Source organism: Bacillus rossius, chromosome 6, assembly GCF_032445375.1.
Source record: "Bacillus rossius redtenbacheri isolate Brsri chromosome 6, Brsri_v3, whole genome shotgun sequence".
NCBI lineage: Eukaryota > Metazoa > Arthropoda > Insecta > Phasmatodea > Bacillidae > Bacillus > Bacillus rossius.
This window is the reverse complement of record NC_086334.1, coordinates 82,615,684-82,631,957: the sequence shown is the minus strand read 5'-3', so window position 1 is coordinate 82,631,957 and position 16,274 is coordinate 82,615,684. Positions and strand designations below refer to the sequence as shown.

General features: G+C 36.3%; 1 long non-coding RNA gene across 3 annotated transcripts; it reads right to left on the bottom strand.

The window, feature by feature from the left end:
- Nucleotides 1-4,613: 4,613 nt before the first annotated feature.
- Nucleotides 4,614-15,040, bottom strand: LOC134533337 (uncharacterized). Of its 3 annotated transcripts, none has more exons than XR_010075310.1 (5): nucleotides 9,647-15,040; nucleotides 7,618-7,824; nucleotides 6,805-6,998; nucleotides 6,123-6,208; nucleotides 4,614-5,017 (listed from the first exon to the last, which is right to left on the bottom strand). It is a non-coding gene; the product is annotated as an uncharacterized LOC134533337 (long non-coding RNA). The 3 variants fall into 3 exon arrangements; XR_010075311.1 differs by lacking the exon at nucleotides 4,614-5,017 and having other exon boundaries at nucleotides 5,503-6,208; nucleotides 9,647-13,760; nucleotides 13,803-15,040; XR_010075309.1 differs by lacking the exon at nucleotides 4,614-5,017 and having other exon boundaries at nucleotides 5,503-6,208.
- Nucleotides 15,041-16,274: the final 1,234 nt, after the last annotated feature.

The following is a 16,274-nucleotide window of genomic DNA, read 5'->3' as shown; positions in this document are numbered from 1 at the left end:
GCGGGGCGGGGTGTTGTGAAGGGGGTCGGTAACGCCTTCTGAATGGTATTGTGTTAACAGCGGGGAGGGGGGGGGGGGAGAAGATGGTGTGAAGGAGTGTGTGTGTTTTTTATTAAATAGTGTTTAATATTTTTTTTAAATATTTTATTTACTTCGACTTCTTGCCACGACTTAAAAAAATACTATTTTCATTTGATTTGAAGTGCATCTCGTAGTGGCAGTAGGTAATGGCTTTGCTCTTAGCGACAGTGGGTAATGGCTGAGGTGAGTGTTGTAACTGCATCATATACACTATAGTGATCAGACATTAAGTTGAAACGTAAAATGTTATGTGTCGGATGTGGTCTCTCTCGTGAAGATAGGGGAACATCTAATACTGTACAAATGTGAATCGGTATTTTTGTTTGTAACATTATATTCACATGAACGATTAAAGCTGCGTGTATTTTTTTCTTTCATTAAAAATTTTAGGGGGGGGGGGTGGATATATACCCAAACATTTAAAATATCTGCTTCCGTGCAGCTCTTTAAACATGTGTACGCAAACATGTTCCTACTTAGAAGAGATACTTATCTACTTGTGGGTTAGGACTCTGAAAAATTTCTGGTTCCTGTGACGACTATGAAGTAGTAATTAATTAAATTTTATGGAAGAAAAAGTTTTTAAGTATTATTACTATAACCATCGCATCCGCAACGCTGAGACTTTGTTGTATATAGTTTCCATTTTTTGATGTATAGTGTCTGTTGTGAAAACATGTAGACAGACATTAAAAATATCTGCTTCCATGCAGTTTTTAAACATGTGTACGCAAACATTAACTTGTCTAGGAATGTAATTATTTGCAGACATTAAAAATACCTGCTTCCGTGCAGCTTTTAAACACGAGTACGCAAACACGGATTCTGAAAAATTTCTGGTCCGCTAAGATGGGTTAATAAATGTTTTTTTTATCATAATTACTTTAACTATCGCATCCGCAGCAATGAAATAATAACATATATGTTAGTTAAAACCAGTAAATGATTATGCCTTTAAGAATAAATGGATGTCACAACAACAAATTGACTGAGGATTTTATGGTCTATAAGGATCATAACAACATTGGTACGGGATAGAGAGTCGGCCTTACATACATTAAGGTGCATTAGGATGGTGATGACATCATCGGATGAAATCAATATGGCGGAATCCAGGATGGCTGCCTTCAGCAGACGATAATGGTTTAGATTATTGTTTTTGTAATAAATTTATTTTAAAGATGGTAGTGTTACGAAAAATTGCGACAGGGATGAGTGGGGTGTTCGATGATGTAATCGTAATGTAGAAGAGTGGGGCGCTCGATGATGTAAACGTAATGTATAGGAGTGTGGTGCTAGATAATTGTAACATTTAATTAAAATTAAATTATTAATTTTTATTTTTTAAAATTAAAATCGGATAATAAATAAGGATTTTCAAGATGGAGGACATGATGTCATAATAAGGTGGAATGTTCTAGAAAACAAAATGGTCGTCGGGGTCAAAGGTTAAAGTCAAATCCAAGATGGCTACCGGAAGTGATGTAATCCAAGATGGCGACAGGAAGTGACGTAATCCAAGATGGCGACCGGATGTGACGTAATCCAAGATGGCGGCCGGATGTGACGTAATCCAAGATGGTGGCCGGAAGTGACGTAATCCAAGATGGCGGCCGGAAGTGACGTAATCCAAGATGGCGGCCGCTGATCCCCGGATCCCCAGCCCCCAGCCCCTGTCCCAGAACCTACTATATATACCTACTTATACCCTCAGTCATCCTAATTTCCAGAGGTATTTTAGGTCACATGATACATTTTATACGTATTTCAGAACATTTATGGAAATATTTCGGTTAAATGTTTCAGAAATATTGATGGGACATTAGTGGAAACATTTCAGAAACATTACCATTTGATGTTGCAGGGAGGTTTCATTGAAATATTTCACAGGGCGGACATTTTGACGTTTCTGAAATATATCCGAGATGTTTCAGGTAGGTTGCGAAATGTTTCAAACATGTTACAATGTTTCAAAAGTTATATTTCTGAAACATATCTGTAAAATTTTTTTATAAACGTGAATACTAATTAGCATATCTCAATAAACTTCTTAATTTAGAGGCAAATTTGTTAAACATTAATCTCACAGCAGATGATTATATTTTGTTTCTCATCCTCACTAAACAAATTTGCATTCTTTGAATATTTCAGAAGACCCAGCTTCAGACAGTTCTTGTGAGGATGTTGCTCCTACTCTTCAGCCTCGATGCTCTACTACAGCTGCTAATTCACACAAAACCTTTATTTTGTATTTGGGTGTATAATTTTCAATAGTCAATTGCATGTCAAATAACATAGGTATATTATTATTAAGTAATATATTACATACAAAGCAGACAATTGTATTGTTGCTTAAAGAATTTCATGTTTGTATTAACTGTGGTAATTAAAACCCAACAACTTATTCGTAGCAGATGTAGTATTTTTCATATATTATTTTTCATCACACACTCATGAGTCATCAACTTACCTACCCAGTGGCAATAATAATGTTTCACTTTACGTAAAGTTGTTGAATGGAGCGTTGTTAAATACATGCAACAATGTTAACACCATTAAGAGAAAATTGAGACCAATAAGTCAATCTTCACTTGGGAAACATAATTAACTTTTCCATCCATTTGTACATTTATGTATTTTGTTTTCGTTAAATGTATCTACTGATATTTTAGTGTTATCAAATTTCAAAGTGAAATCTCGTTCCAAGTTATTTCAGTGATTAACCCCAATTGTACAGAATTATCTGATACCACACATCAAGTATGAGCATTGTGTATATCTAAAATTTGTAGCCCTGTTGTTTACTTAAACCACCACTTACATTTACTAATAGGTTCAAAGTAAGAACGCAAAATTTGCCCTTTTGAATTTAAAGGTCAACAAAATGAACAATGAATTGGACAGTTATGTTATACATAAAGGTTTTTCACTTGGACCACAGCACTTATGAAAAAGAAAGGACTTTGAAGTGGCCCTTAATAAGAGACAAAGGTATTTACTTCGCACGGCTATACTAATGGAAAAAAATTTAGCCATATCTCCCATTTACAGTAATGGTAAATAATAAAAAATTCCGTGAAAATTTATTACAATGCTGTATAATGTACCGATGGTTTCCCGACTCGTGCACGCAACATAAAACTGATGTACCCGTACTTCGCTACGGCAGTCTACAGGCAGATCACTCTTGCGCCGCTCATTATACATGCCCCTCCTTGTGGGTACGCCACTGCCGCGCGATGCCCGTTGCCATGGAGACGCAGAAGGCATGAACAATTGAAAATCCTGTTCTCATGCAGACAAAGTACCCACTGTTGCCTGGTTTTAACCACCCATGGGATCTAATTTTCGGAAAATGTCATCCTGCGTAACATAAGGAACATTACTGTGAAGTTTCAAGTCTGTAAAATATATATACTTGAAAAAAAAAAGGGCAATTTTTGATATTTAAAGTACCCGCAAAATTTCAACGGTGATGAGGACTGCACTAACAATGAAATAGTCGTTGCCATGGAGACGAATGAAGCATCAACAATGCTACAGCCGTTGCCATGGTGATTTCCGACCAAAAACTGGAAATAAAAAAAAATTTAGGGGTGGACTACCCCTAACATTTAGGGGGATGAAAAATAGATGTTGGCCGATTCTCATAGATACCGGATAAGCACAAAAAATTTCATCAAAATCGGTCAAGCCGTTTCGGAGGAGTATGGCAACGAAAACTGTGACACGAGAATTTTATATATAAGATATATATATATATAATTATAATAAAACAGGGTGTACTGAATCACAAAACGAATGAGCCAGAATGAGTTACAATAACATTACAGGTTTAGTCAAAGGGGTACGAAGCACATGACGAGGTTTCTTCCAAAGTCATGTCAAGAAACACACATTAAAAATTCATCCCGTAATTCAAAATCCAAAAACATCAACTCACAGAAATTGAACATTTTCAGATGCATACTGAAAGTAATAAACATAAAGTAGCGGTATGTGAAATATGTATGTAATGTACATGTATGTGTACATGAAATGTTTTAGCTGATGGAAATTACATACGGCATGCAATATAAATTAATGTGTGGGGCAGAGCGTTTAAATAAAAGTAACAATTTAAATAAATAATAACATGCAAAGGTGACCATAAAGTATTATGTATTGTGTAACCATATTATAAATACATGAAATACATATATAGTAGCAGTCAATATCAGATCTCAAACAGATATGGCTAAAGGTCTCCAGAGAAACATCAGACAGAAATGTACAAGAATTATGAAGGGCTTTTAACATTGTGTACTATGTTGTGATTTGTGTTAATAGTATTGAAATACTATCGGGAATAAAATTAACAACTTAAAAATTTTTGCCACAAGAAATAACGTACACTACACAATCAATTATATATATATATTAAAATGTTATAGTTCAATAGGTTTCATAACAATATTTCTTGATATTATCTTGTTATGTATTAATGCATGATTATTAAACAATTAAAACAACTGTAACAAGGAAAATTTTAAAATGTAAAATCTTTGCTTTTGGTATTTCATTTAAAAGATTTGTAGCTGTACTTTTGTATTTTCATAACTTTACCCTTCTTGTCAAAAATAAAAACATTGTAGAAGAATATTGTTATTCTTTTAAACAAACAAGGGTAGTTCAGTGGTAAACCACATGAGTGCTTACTATAAGCCTAGGCAAAGTTTGCCCACAATTTCCCTGAAATGTGTTTGTCTAAATAACATGCAAAATCATTAAAATATAAATTATCTTCAATATGATGTAATTCCTGCATGTATGAATGTTCCTGGTCATGCCCACCGAGGATGATGACACTGCTCTGCACACACAGCAACTGCACGTTGCCACTGAGGGGCAGCACCGAGCACTTGAGTGGAGCCACGACTGGCGGCAGCAACAGGAACTGCAAAACAATCAACTAATTTTCAATGTTACATTTGGAAACTTTCTTACCCAACACATTGAGTGTATTTCAATAATGAAACCAGTTTTTACCAACTGATTCCCCAATGTTTTTGCATAATACATAGTTGAATTCACAGTTTCCTACCTATATTCAACACACCTGTATATCTAAATGTTTTTAAATAATTTGTTTTTATTACTTTTCATTCTTAAGATATAAACCATTTTGAATAAACAAAAGTAAAATGAAATAAGATCCTGCAGTACAATCCTATATCATTGGTAAGTGAACAAAATGAAACTTGAGACAACATTAATATGTTTGCACAATAATACTTTTAACAATTAATTTAATTAAATAACCACATTGAAGTTAGGTTTTTAGTAAAATGAAAGCATATTTCATTATACCATCTTAAAGAGTATAAAATTCTTAACATTTTAAAGTAAAGTTAAATATTGTATGACTTACATGTAAGAAACAATTTATTTTTTCATTTCATTAGTAAATAAGATGGCTTAGTAAACCAACTTCTAAAAACACAATAAGAACGTCCTGTAGCGAGTCATTGTGCCCTTGGCGCTTTCTCTTGCCGTTAGTTGGAAGCATTCGATACTATCTGCTGTACAGTGGTGCTACCTGCTGGATTTTTCTGAACTAAGTATTTTTTCTGTAAATAGGCCATATTAGGGAAACAGGCCATATTCGGTGCACTTACCTTATTTTATCAAGTTATAATACAAAAGAATCGAAAAGGAAAAATATAAACAAATGTACCTCTTTACTCAGACATTTGTAGAAGGCTGCATTATTAGAAAGTTCATGTAAAATTTCTTCATTTAATTGATATTTGTTTACAAGTTGGAAACAACATGCCAGAGCCTGTAGGTATGTGAAGGATTAAAGAAACTGCAATGGAATGGCTTAGCAACAAATGAAGATATCATTGAATTATTCATTAGTAGCCATAACACTGAGTGCAAAAATCATAAAATATTAATTCCAGCCAAACAAAACTATTATTAAACGGTACGATCAAGGTCACGGATTTCAAAAACCCACATGAAACAATGTGTGTAAAAATCATTTCAAAGCAGCTAACTGAAATGCCGGATGATGAACTCGTTCCTGATGGCCATGCGCGCCCAGGTCGGGGAGGAACTGGTGGGATTTGCACATCATTGTTGCCTGTAACAAACCAATCTATATATTAGAATTCAGGCAATTATTGTTTATAGGTAGATTATCATTACTGTAGTGTAAATCGTCTCTACCTTAGTTTTGTTTCAATTATAAAATATGTTTGTTTTACAAACACGCACACACTCTCACACACACATATATAAACACGCAAGTTGTGTATAAACAACAGAAGACACCATCAGAAAAATACAGCAAAAAGCTTTCATCTGGAATGCTATGGTTTGCCACTTTCTGTAATGTAGTACCAGTCGAGCCTCTCATGTGCATATTTCTTCAGGTGGATTTTGCCAGTTGACCTTGGCTGCCAAGATATCTAGTTTGCTTCAATGTTCATTGCCATTGCCTGTTTAAATACTGGTTTAGTGTTCCTATTTTATAGCTGTTTATATATCACATGTATAGGTACAAAAACATTTGTATTTTCAAAGAGGAAGTAATATGTAATAATCATCATTGCAATTCACAAACTGAACAAGTATTTGTACTATACAATTCATTTGCAAATAATACACTAAGTTACAGGGAAGAAAACCCAGGTGTCGCCAATATTAATGAATAATATATAACAAAACACTTCTCACCTGCAGCTCAGCTTCTTCCACATAATCAATGTGCCTGATACCAATGTTGTGACATATGGCACAGGCAACTATGATAGCTGCTGTTGTCTGCAGCTTGTTTCGTAAAAGTAAGCTGCAAGCAGGGAAAGCGCTGCTTCCAAACACCGAACATCCTTTCCACCAGATTCCTCGTCCGAGCATGAGCCATGTTGTACCTGTGTGATTACTTCAATGTGTATCATTACTACACATAATATGTACATTATACACATGTAGAACATGCTGGTTCACACTGTATTCAATAGAGACAACCTTAATATCACAGTGTATACCAGCAATGGTGAATGTCACAAAAGTTTTAATTTAATCTTCCCTAAAGCAAATAACTTTCAAAGAATGTATCAATACCATATGTATATGTGTGTGTGTAGACATATATTTGTATGTATAGATTATTTATCTAATTTCCAAAATGTAATATTTATTTAACAATAATTGAAAATATGTTAATAACAATAACTATCTGGCTGTAGAAGAAAATGTTTCTCCCTTGCTTGGTGGTTTTACAATAATAGATGTTTGCACTACAAAACTTTGCTGTAGTCTATTTGCACCATATTTCACTTTGCCAAAACAATTACTTTGAAGTTTAGAAATGAGTAAAGCTGAAGTGTTGGAGCAACAAATTTTGTAGCGAGCTTTAAGAGTTATATGGAGATTATTCCAGTTATGACACATTTGCAAACAATATATTATATGTATTTCACATTATTTAATTTAATCACACTAGCAGCTTTAAAAATGCTGTTAATGTTATTATGAAATATGTCATACCTCTGCTCTGCATCTGTACGTGAACAGGTATTGCAACTGTGGGTAACCACCGTCTCCCAGCAGCAGTCCCTGCACACGCCCATCTTCAAATTTGACTTTCAGCCCACTGCTGTTAAATATTCGACTATCATGTGCGCTGCCAGGCCAGCGACACACGATATCGAATATTTCCATGGAAGCCCCAGCAACAACTTGCGCTATCCTTTTCTATTCCAAAAACATGTTTAAAAAACAGACAGTTTATTTCATTACATACATTAAAGTCAAGTAGCAAACACTAAAATATTTATTCAAAATATTTATTTAAAATCTCAAAGTGTTCTTTATAGTTTTTTCATTCATTCCCTGATTTGATTTGGACAATTATAAAATCTATCAAAAAACATTAATTTTTACTATTGTATTATGTAATTTTTTTAAGAATGTTAATATTTTTGACAAAAGTTTTTATTTTCATCACAAGTTGCGTATTTCTTTGCGTTTAATTTATCGATTGAATGTTGTGTACTGTACAAAGTTAACACTGGATCATAGTGAAAGCATTTTAACTAGGACGGATGCATAATTTAGATGCACACATTACAGGGGCAAAATGTAGACCTCTGTGAAACACACTAATATCAATAATTATGTTTTGAATAGAAAAATAACAAATTACAAATTCTTTGATATTATTCACTTTGTAAGTAAATTAAATGCAATAAAGGAACTCAAGGAATAAGCTAGAGAACATTTCAAGAATATTATAAACACAAATTGTTTCAAACTAACCATGTTTTTCTAGTTACTAGTAGTACATACAATTGTGACATCTATTTATATATGTGTATAAAGTCTAAACATATACCAGAAAGTGCCACTCCCACTACTGAAATAATTTGGGTAAGGCACATTATGCTTCTCTGAGCGAAGATTGGAGCGAATGTCACACCTGTCTACCATTTTGATGTTATTCTGAAGAACAGTCTGTTTTCAGTGGAAAAACACACAATTCCACTTTGTTTTTAAATATTTCCTCACATTTACATTTCCTTAAAATCATACTTTCAGAACATACTATTACACCTTTTGTACCTACACAAATATTAGTGTAAATGGTGAGATGAGTTGGTTACATTGACCATGTCAACAAATCATGAATACAAGTGAACAGTTGGTTAGCTATGTTATCAATGCTATACATTAGAAAGAATGGATAGTATGAGGTTTAAGTTCTGTATCACATATCCAAGTTTTTCCTTTGATACAGATGGCAGGATCCTGTATAAATTGATCCCCAGATAATTGAAGTTTGCTGTTTTCAATTACTGTGTCACTAGGTAATGGACAAAAAAAAACACTTGTCATGTAACAATTAATTATGATCTAATATATATGTGTGTGTGTATACATGTATGTATGTATGTATCAACACACACAAAAAAGGCATTTCCACTAGACCAGAGACATAATTTGTTTGTATAGCAAAATTCTAGGTTTAATGTCAAGGATCTTTTGACATAGTAATTTAAAACAACATTATGTACCACATGATGAATTCAGAGCCAAGGAATGAACTTGGTAAGGTGATATGGAATAATTACCATGTTGGTGACCTAACCCATAACACTATTTCCAGGTTATTTACATGTACCTAACCTTGCAAAACAGACCTTTTTCTTAATATCATACACACATCCTTACAAATTGTAAAAGCTATAAAATACTCAAAGCTACTTAAGGTATATATTTAATTCGATAATACAATAATGTTAGGAAATTGACACAATAATTTAAGGATTTTAATTTTACAGAATAAAGGGTGGCTTTTAGAATTACCAGATTCAAGAAAATGCTCTTGACAAATTGAAATACATTACAATCAAGCTACCTACATGAAAGAACTATGTGCTGAAATGAATTTTGTATTTAATATCGAAATAAATACAAACTAGACAAATTATCACAATTTATCTCACAGTTCACATTTCATATTAAGGTCTGTCACGGAACATGTTTCAACATGCCTTAACAATGTTTACCTACGTACCTGTATACTTCTCCCCGAGCACCGCCGGAGCTTTTGATTTTAATGTGGGTGCAGTCACTCCTGTAACACCGGGAAAGTGTTATCGTAGCTTGTTCAATCGAAATTCATCGCCAGTGGGAAACCGTATAAGATGTCGTGTATGTTGCGCTAAACCGACAGAGATACGTCTGTTAATTCGGGAAACTGTGGACTCGCTACCGCCTGTCATCATCCGTAAATAGTATTTCACATTGCACCGATATGTGCCTATGCAAACCACAAATTAAACACCACATACTGAAGTGCACAATAGGCTAACCTAGGCAAAGAGTGAGAGATGGTATTACTGTAAACAAAAGGTATTGATTTCTGACTGCTTACCTGGAAACTGCCTGTTGCGTAAAATCGCAAGGCATTTAGCAGCTGCAGGACAGGCGGTAGCGGTAATCCTCGACGACTCCGTGGTTCTTCAAACACTAGCAAAGGCAGAATGTGATGCCTAACAACATCCTTGGTAAAACGATATCGTCGTTTGAACTGCACGTCACTAAACCACTCCAGTGGATTTTTAAAATCCCTCAAATACCGACGTGGGTCCCTGACAACGTTTCTTTCTTCATTTTCTAGAAATACTTCATCAATTAAATCAAGAAATTCCACAACAATTGGTTCTAAAAACGCAGCCATATTGAATTTTTTTTCCATATTTCACTCCGAGGGCACTCCGAGGGCCCTCGGAGTGTAGCTGCGCGTACACTCCAATATTCCTTCGTTTTTACTCGGTTTACTCGGTTTCATTCGGGTATTACTTCGTTTTTACTCCGTTCTCGACTGTGCAATGAAAATTCCTCGGCTCAAACTCCACTCACACTCGGAGAATTCTCGGAACGACTCTTGAAGCCACCCGAAGTCTCGTAGTCGCTTAGCTTCGCTATCCTAAGTCTTATAATCACGTAGCTAGGTAGCCAAGTAACCATGTAGCCAAGAAATTTCGTAGCCATGTATCCACCTAATCATGTAGCCTTGTGTCCCTGTAGACCTGGCTCCAGTCGGAGCCTTGCAGACTCGTAGTCTTGCAACGACGAAGTATCGTGGCCATATAGTTTCTAAATTTTGTAGCTAGGTAGCAGCGAGATCCTATACATCTCATAGTCGCGTAACTTCGTGATCGTAAATCTCGTTGTCACAGCGTTACGTGGAAATCAGCCTCGAAGTTTCGTATCTTCGTGGCGCTGTCTCGAAGTTGCATAATTTGGTAGTCAAATTATGTCGCAGTTAGAGCACTTGGGCAGTTGGAGTACTTGGGCAGTTAGACCTATGCAAGCTATTGGAAATTTTAAAGCTGCGTGTCCTTTGTGTGTCCTTTATGTGTACTTTGTGTGTATCTGTGCGTCCTTTGAGTGTACTTTGTGTGTTCCTGAGCATCCGTTGAGTGCACTTTGAGTGTTCCTGAGCAATCGTTGAGTGCACTTTGGGTGTTCCTGAGCATACTTTGAGTGTTCTCTGAACGTCCGTAAAGTGTGCTTGCAGTGTACCTGAGCGTCCGTTGAGTGTGCTTGGAGAGTACCTGAGCATCTGTTAAGCATACTGTGAGCGTTCCTGAGCACTCATTGAGTGTGCTTGGAGTTAACGTGAACGTCCTTTCAGCGTACTTTGAGTGTTCCTGAGCGCCCATTGAGTGTGCTTGGAATGTACCTGAGCGTCCTTTGAGCATAATTGAGTGTTCCTGTGAGCAACCGTTGAGCGCACTTTTAGTGTACCTGAGCGTCCTTTGAGTGTACTTTGAGTGTTCCTGAACGTCAGTTGAGTTTGCTCTGAGTGTATCTGAGCGTCCTTTGAGTGTTCCTGAGCATCCGTTGAGTTTGCCTGGAGTGTACCTGAGCGTTCTTTGTGCTGCCACTGCTGCTGTTTGTGATGACTGTGCTGCCTGTGCTGCCGGTAGTGCTGTGTGTGTAGCCGTTTGTGCTGCTTGTGCTGCCTGTGCTGCAGTTTATTCTACCTGTGCTGCCTTTTGTGCTGCCTGTGCTATCTTTTATACTGTCTGTTCTGTCTGTGCTGGCTTTTATACTGCCTGTGCTCCCTTTGTACTGTGTGTATTGTGTGCAATTTGAGTGTAAGTGTGTCATTTGTATGTACTGTTTGTTCTATGTTAACAGTTTGTCCTGTGTGTTCTGTGTGTGTTTGTGTGGACTATTTGTAGTGAGCTGTTTGTGTGTAATGTGTGTTGTTGTATGTACTGTGTGTCTGTTTTGTAATTGCCGTGTTTTATTTTTTCGAACCTATCATTTTTTATTAAAATATACAAATTATTTGATTAATTTTGGGCCTTTTCCCGAATTTCTAGCATAATATTTACAAATTTTCCTATATGATGTAGGGGAGGACGGGGCAAGTTTACGAGCGGGGCAAAACGACGAATGACAGTTCCACGTCATGTTATTAGATAGCACCACCTAACAGACACTACTAGCGCTCCACACTGGTGGGCACTAAATAATCGTACAGTGAAGCCGCTGCCACCATTTAGTTGTTTGTTAGATGATGTTCGTACATTTGGTCTGACGTATTGTAATTTTCAAGAACTTCGAAGTAATATCTCATGGACAAACAGGTAAGATATTTGGTTATTCAATGCCACACATTATTACCTTAGACAATATACTTTTCTTAACCACTATATATTGTTAACCTTTTATATTATTTCCTAGCGAAAAAATCCAATACTAATAACATTGCTGATCGGGGCAAGTTGACTGGGGCAAGATGACGACTCGTCATCTTGCCCCAAGTGCTTTTTTACAGTTGTTTTTTAATTGTTCATGCCCTACAGGCTTTCATTAAACAAAAATTCAAATTAAAAAGTATTTAGCCTACCTAATTGTATTTTCTTCCTAGGAAATGCCTATTCATGGTGGAAGATTTAGAGAAGTTTTCACTGAAGAGCAGCTAGAATATTTAAGGAACTACTCGACAGCAATGGATAACATGTTTTTTGGGATGACAAAGCAGCAATGTAGAAAACTTGTGTTTTACTTTGCAGGATATAGTGGAATTTCGCATCCGTTCAATGTGGAGACCAGGATGGCAGGTGAGGATTGGTTGGCTAGTTTTATGAAAAAATGTTAGTTCAGTTTTCGGAGACCAGAGGAAACATCCATTGCCAGAGCAATGGGCTTTAACAAACCAAATGTTGACAAGTTTTTCTTAATTTTGAAATAAGTGCGGGAAAAACATAGATTTCCAGCTTCTGCCATTTATAATGCAGATGAATCTGCACTTTCCACTGTATCTAATAGGCTACCAAAGGTTATTTCACCCACAGGAAGTAAGAGTGTTTCCAAGATCGTTTCGGCAGAGAGAGGAAGAAATGTTACTATTATTTGTTGCATTAATGCTTGCGGATATTACCTGCCCCCTTTTTTGGTTTTCGCAAGAAAACGGATGCGACCTGAACTTGTGGAAAGAGCCCCTCCGGGAACCGTTGGACATTGCAGTGATAATGGTTGGAGCAATGGAGAAATATTTGTGTTGTTTTTGAAACATTTCGAACTACATGTGAAACCAACCAGTGAATTTCACGTGCTGTTGCTTGTTGACAACCATAAAACACACGTAACACTGGAGGCTATAAACTTTTGCGGGGAAAGCACATCGTTATGGTCAGATTTACACCCCAAACTACCCATCGTCTTCAAATGCTGGATGTTTCCTTTTTTTGGGCCATTAAAAACCTATTACAGTCAAGCTTGTGACAACTTAATGGTCACTAATCCAGGGCAAGCCATAACTGACAAAAAAATTGGTGAGCTACTAAGCACTGCTTATTTAAAAGCAGCTACAGTCGGTAATGCAGTCAATGGGTTCCGAGAATGTGGAATCGAACCTTATGATCCCCTTGTGTTTGCCGAGCATGATTTAGCTGCAGCGAACCCCACCGATCATGATCTTGCTATGGAAAAAGCAGTTAATGAACATCAGGCAGAGAAAACTGAAGAACCAGGACCTTCAAGAAATGCTAATTCCATTGAGCCAGGACCATTAAGAAATGCTACTCCCATTGAGCCAGGACCTTCAAGAAATGACATTTCCATTAAACCAGGATCTTCAAGAAATATTTCTCCGATTGAGCCAGGACCTTCAATAAATACTTCTCCCGCAGCTTCCATTGAGCCAGGACCTTCAAGAAATTCTACTCCCGTTGAGCCAGGACTTTCAAGAAATGCTACTCTCATTAAGATAGGGCCTATAAGAAATGCTACTCCTGTTGAGCCAAAACTGTGCCGAAGTGTTTTCGATTTCAAACCATTGCCTAAAGAAAGATCATATGTGAGAAAAAGGATAAGTCATAAGCAATGTGCAAGTGTCATCACAAGCTCACCTATGAAAGCGATGCTGGTTCAGAGCAAAGCTCAGAGGATAGAACAAGAACGTTTGAAGCAATAAAGACATGAGTCTTGAGATGCAAAAAAAGAACTGTTACTAAGAAACTGAAGTTCGATTCTCGAGAAAAATCCAAGAAGCTCCAACTTTCGCCAGGCATGACTTCAGCTCAAATATCCGAAGTGCAGTGTCTTGCGTGTGATGAGATTTATGTCGACCCTCCATCAGAAGATTGGATCGAGTGTTGCAAATGCCACATATGGTGGCATGAGGACTGCTCGAACTTTGAAGGAGGAAAATTTGTTTGCGATTATTGTTTATAAAAACACCAACTCTGAATTAGTTATGTTAGTTAACTATTAATTGTAATTTTCAACAAACCAAGCCTTTAATAACATGCCTTATATGTAAAAACGCATGTAACAATGTTAAATTAGTTAGTTTACAGTAGTTTGCTTTCTAAGAATAAATATGTTTAAACTTGTGGCAATGCAGGCACCTTCGATTTCCAGGGCGTGAACAAGATCATCGCGAATGTTTTTGTGGCGGGCCAACCTAAGAGTTTGCTGAAGCTCCACATCTCTTAGCCCGTCTATAAAACCACTGGTGGCTAGCTGCTGGCGGAACTCCGTTGGTGCTTCTTGGTAGGCGAGGTGGACGAGTCGCTCAATGTCGACTTCGAATTCTTGGAGTGTTTCAGAAGATCGCTGACATGTCTTCAGGGCTGTTCTATACACCTAGCCCATGTGTCGGTCGCCATACCTCAGCTCGAGGGTCTTTACCAATACTCTCTAGTATTTCTAGTCTGTAACTGGCATGGTCTGCAGCAGCTCTAGTGGAGATCCTCGCAGGGCCAAGACGAGTACCGTAGCCTTTTCTTCATCGTTCTATAAAGGCAATATTTACACTTTATAGAAAGTAAATATTTAATTTCCTTTAATATCTATTTAATTTAATTATATTTTATTCCGTATGTTTATTTGTACTCTATGATTAACCCAGACTGTAAATTTCTTTCGTTATCGTTTGTCGATGTATTACTCTATTATTTTAATTTTAAATATTGTCAAAGCTAGCATAGCAGTATTTTTTTGAATTAACTATTAATTTAAAGATGAACACGTCAGAAATGGCCAGTTATTTTACTACCTTTTGTTTTAACAACAAAACTAAAGAAAATCGTTTACTAGTGCCGTTAAAATATTCTTTTAGAACGAATTAAGACTTGAGGAAGACAACAGCTAAAACGCAACGATTCTGAAATTGATTTATAATTGAATATTTTATAGAAGATTGGAAATGGTCATTAATGCAAATATTAGCTGAGTTTAGAAGAAAATAATAATTTTAATCTACGAAGATTCTACTCAGATATCAAGATTTTAAATAATTCTTTAAGAAGAGAAGTCGTCATAAATACGTATTCAAGAGAGCGCCAAATGACTTTGATATGCTTTGAAAACTACGAAGATTGAATATCGTTTGTAAATAAGAAGAAAGAAGAATCCTGTTGAAAATGAAAAGTCACAGTTCGAGCCCGGGAAGGATGAACGTCTCACAATCCAGCCCAGTCGCAGCCCATAGGATGGAGTCGTTACGGCGTGTATATTCCTGCTGCACGCTAGAGGACGGAGGAGCAACCCAACTATCGCAGTCCTTGACGAGTCGAACCAAGGAGTCTCCGAGAACCTACATGTCTCGTGGGTATCCTGCAGCAAGGTGTGGTCCCTTCCCCATCAACCGAAGACTCGCATTCTCCCGAATGAATTACAATTTAAGGAAAACGAACATATTTTCACCGATCTAGACTATTAATACTATATTGAATATTCCCTGTAAAGAAAACCTATTAACTTGTTGATCCTTAGATTTTAAAAATCAAATTCCGAAATCGCGATCCCGATCAAGATAGTATAATTTGGTTTGGATGGAATTTGGTATTGTAATAACGTATTACTATTTTTTGTTGACTAGTACTGCAAGAAATGTACCCAGTGGTCCAAGCTCTACCGTACTGAAGTAAGTTAGAAATAAATAACTTTCCATAATTAACATTTGATATTAAAAATAATTCACTCAAGTGAAAATAATTGTTAGATGTTTGAAGTTGACAGTCATATCAAATTCCATCTGTAGTTTAGTATAAGTTAGCTTTAAGTTAAATTTTCTATTAAATGTATTTTGGTGCATGTCAAAGTGTATTGTCACCGTCGTCACAAGCACTGCACATAAATATAAACAGTACATTTGGATTTGATTACACTTTATT